We start from the raw sequence: 4,678 nt of genomic DNA on the forward strand, positions 1-4,678 counted from the left end.
TGAGCAGAGTAGAATTAGGCCAAGGGCAATGCGGAAAACTTGGTACCGTGTGGGTGGTAACCACACTGGCTTGTGAGCACATTGAGTAATATGCTTGTAGATAAACCTGGAGGGTTGTCACATTGCCCTAGGAATGCCTTTCTGATCTTAGGTAAATCAGAAGGGTTATGCTTCTGCTTTAACAGATCCAGGGAATGAAGGTCACAGCAGTGCCTCTCAAACCATAGTTTTGGGAGAGGAGAACAAAAGAAGTCTATCCATCACAACATGAATAATTACCTCTTTCCCCTGCCATGCTGTGTTAAATCAGCCAGTTACCCCCAGTGCAGGGGTCTCTGTAGAAGCTATTTTGTGCACACAGCTGGGGACTTAAGTAGGATTCATAATGAGAAATATATAATTGGAGCTACAGACCCATTTACCAGACCTTGTGGTAGTTTGAATGTAATTGGGTCCCCATAAGCTCATAGAAAGTGGCACTATTAGGAGGTGTGGCCTTGTTGGAGTGGGAGTGGCTTTGTTGTAGGAAGTGTGTCACTGTGGGGGTGGACTTTGAGGTTTCCTATGCTCAGGATACCACCCAGTGTCTCAGTTGATTTCCTGTTGCCTGCAAGATGTAGGACTCTCAGCTACTCCTGCAGTTCCAAGTCTGCCTGCATACTGCCATGCTCCCCATCATGATGATAATGAAACTGTAAGCAAGTCACCCCAATTAAATGTTTCCTTTATAAGAGTTGCTATGGTCATGGTGTCTCTTCACAGCAATAGAAATCCTAACTAAGACAGACCTCATTTCTCAGTTCTGATTGACCCTACAAGACTCTTTCTCCACACAGATGCAAACCTCAGCTTAACCACTGAATTCTTGTCATTCTGAGTGAGCATCTTTGTGTTTGAGTATCCCTGCATTGGGGTTTCCCATGCAGGGCTGTTGGGGAATATTATTTTAAGGTGTGTTACTTTTGTTTATGTTGCCTTTGTTTAACTCTATGAAGCTGTGTTACTGTGCCTGTCTAAAATGTGTGATGGTCTAATAAAGAGCTGAACAACCAATAATGAGACAGGAGAGAGAACCAGGTGGGACTGGCAGGCAGAGAGGATAAATAGAAGGAGAAATCAGAAGCAAAGGAGAAGAAGGAACAAGAGAAGGAAGAGGACTCCAGGGGCCAGCCACCCATCTACACAAAAAGCCACAGAGTAAGAGTAAGATTTATAGAAGTAAGAGAATGGGAAAAGCCCAGAGGCAAAAGGTAGATGGGATAATTTAAGATAAGAAAAACTGTCAAGAAACAAGCCAAGTTAAGGCCAGGCATTCATAATTAAGAATAAGTCTCCATGTGTGATTTATTTGGGAGCTGAGTGGCAGGCCCCCAAAAAGAGCCAAAAACAAAAACAAAAACAAAAACAAAAACAAAAAAACAAAAAACAAAAAACAAAAAAAAAAAAACCCTAACAACACAGTGCAAGATTCTTGGCATTCAAGTTAGGATCAAGTTTGTCTCTTGTCTCTGACTTTGTTTCTAATGCTTACCAGTTCCATACATGTAGCTAGAGTTTTTCTGCCTCAATCTTTGTCACCCGCCAGTCCCACAGCCGCTCAGACCCAACCAAGTAAACACAGAGACTTATATTGCTTACAAACTGTATGGCCGTGGCAGGCTTCTTGCTAACTGTGCTTATAGCTTAAATTAGTCCATTTCCATAAATCTATACCTTGCCATGTGGCTGGTGGCTTACCGGCATCTTCACATGCTGCTGGTCATGGCGGCGGCGGCTGCAGTCAGTCCTTCTGCCTTCCTGTCCTTTTATTTCTCCTCTCTGTTAGTCCCGCCTATCCTTCCTGCCTAGCCACAGCCGATCAGGTTTTATTTATTGATCAATCAGAACAACTTGACATACAGACCATCCCCCAGCACAGCCAAGTGCAGACCATCTCAGACACCTGCACTCAGGCCCATGGTCCTAATCATCCTCTATGCGGACCTGCTGGGTAACGCCACAAAGAACCCAAGAAGGGCTCCCACAGGACATACAGAACATCCCACAGCACATACATCTAAATACAAACAAACAAATAAAAACAATAACAACAAACCTGAAAAAATTTCCCCATATTTATTATGTTCTTGATGGCAGAGATGAGTCAATTTCAACCCAGAGAGAAAAGGTCATGTTTCATTTATCCTTTGGTTAGCTCATAGCTGCATTATGCATCAAGAAAAAGCCATCAAGATAAAACTTAGGTGGGAAGGAACAGTTGGCTGTATAGAAAATAGTCTTAGCACTTAATACAGATAACTAGCTTCAAAGCTTATGTGCATTCACTCATTCCACATGTACTGAGAGCTACTTTGCTTTTTAAAAACAATTTACTTATTTTTATTAATGGGTATGAATGTTCTGTCTGCATGTATGTCTATACACCACCACATTCATGCCTGGTGCTCACAGATCAAAAGACAGCATTGGATCCCCTGGAACTGGAATACCGATGATTGTGAACTGCTGCATTGGTTCTGGTAACAGAACTTAGGTCTTCTTCAAGAGCAGCCAATGCTCTTAACACTGAGCCATCTCTCCAGCCCTGTGAAGGCCTTTGTTGTGTGTGGTACCTCTATGTATCTGCACAAACATTAAGAATGAAAGGAGAGATAATGTGTGTGATTACAATAATGCAAGGTGGCATGTGCTCACATGGCAGCGGGAGCAAGCTGCACAAGGAGCAAGAAGGATTCATTACTGTGAAAGGAGACAGTCTTCTAAATGGCTCCCCAAGCTCTCTGCTTCCTGGCGTGAACGCACTTGTACAAGCCTCTCTTTCTAAGCATGAACTGGACATAGAGACTTATTTCTGAGTAAGGGGTTGCCACTTCCAAGATCAAGTCTAAAAGATTATGACTGCTTTCTCTCTGGCTCTTGTTCTCTGGCTCTTCCCTCACTGCCTCTCATGGGAACTCTGAAACAGACTGGGATGTAGGACCTGAGTCCCAAGTAAAGAACTACCATGTATGAACTTGTCTGTGTAATCCTTTTCTCACAGTTGTGACTAAATGCCTGAGAAGAGAGAGAGAAGATTTGTCCTAGTTCAGTCTGAAGGAATAAGCTCATCACAGCAAGCAGGCTTGGTGCTGGGAGCAACCAGAATCCGTGACTGCAGCAGCATCAGGCTTCTGGCTCATGTCACTATGGACCCGGAAGCAAAGAAAGGGCAGGAAGTACAGCTGGGCTATAAGCCTTAAAGCCCACCCTAAACCCATTTCCTCTAGGTAAAGCCTAGTTCCCAAAGCTCCACAACCTCCCAGAAGGGCAGAAGTGTGTGTGTGGGGGGGGGACCAAATGTTCAACCACACAAGCCCACGAGAGGTGTTTCATGTTAAAATCATGACACTGACCAACTTCAGTGAGACCACTTGCAGTAGAGACAGCCCTGAGGGTGATGTATATAATACTTCTGCATCTGTTTTACTTTTGTTAAGTATGGATTATGATGTAGTCCTTTTGCACAAGCAGTGTAGCTGGAAGTTTTCCCGTGTCCTGCCTGGCCCTGAGGTCCCATAGCCATTTACAAAATAATCACTCAGAGGCTTATATTAACTATCAACTGTATGGCCTATGGCAGGCTTCTTGCTAGCTAGCTCTTTCATCTTAAATTAAACCGTTTCTATTAATCTATGTATCGCCACATGTTCTATGGCTTTACCTGGGTCCCATTACATGTTGCTCCTTGAACGGCAGTTTGGTGCTTCATCCCTCCCTTTTTTCTCCTCTCACTATCTCTCTTGCATTTTCCTGCTTGGCTCCATCCTGCCCTGCCATAGGCCAAGGCAGCTTTATTTACCAACCAACCAGAGTAACACATATTCACAGCGTACAGAAAGACATCCCACAGCAAAGCAGTATTCCTATGGAAATGAAGGAGCAGAGGATTTTCTAAATGCTTTATTTATTTCTTCACCTCTCAGGTTCTTCTTCCTGAGAAAATGAGAGCTGGTAATACATTTGTTAAAGGCACACAAAGATATGTGTTGTTATGTAGTGGTAAGAATATACTTTCAAATATGTTAATAATAAATTAAGGTTGTAGTAGTTGCTGTATTAGAGAAAATGAATGGATTAGTCTCAGCAACAAAATATTAGTTTAGAAGTAGATAAGCTAGGGATATCAAAACTGGAAAAATATTAGTTTCAGACAACACTCCACTATACACAACTATATGATGAACACTATTCAATTACAGAATGTCATACCTTACCTAGCACCTGACATCTTTAGTCCAAAAATCTGAAAATCAAACTTTTACCAAATGTGAAACTGTTTGAGAGTCAACATGATCCCCCCAGGGGAAAATGCCACACCATGAAACTTTATCTCATGTGCAAAGTTATTTTTAAAATATTGTATGAAATTACCACAAGGCTATGTGTACATGTATACATGAAACATAAATAAATTTCATATTTAGACTGAGTCCCTCTAATATATCATTATGTAGATGCAAGTATTCCAGACTTCAAACATAATCTGAATTTCATAACACTGTTGGTTCCAAGCATTTCAGTCAGGTAAAGGATTCTCAGCCTGTGGTAGATTACCTGACATTTTTCTTTTTTACTTTATTATCTTTAAACATAGTTGTTTTCTCATAATGGGTTCTGTAACAGGTAAAAATGGAAACAG

Source organism: Peromyscus maniculatus, chromosome 1, assembly GCF_049852395.1.
Source record: "Peromyscus maniculatus bairdii isolate BWxNUB_F1_BW_parent chromosome 1, HU_Pman_BW_mat_3.1, whole genome shotgun sequence".
Taxonomy (NCBI): Eukaryota; Metazoa; Chordata; class Mammalia; order Rodentia; family Cricetidae; genus Peromyscus; species Peromyscus maniculatus.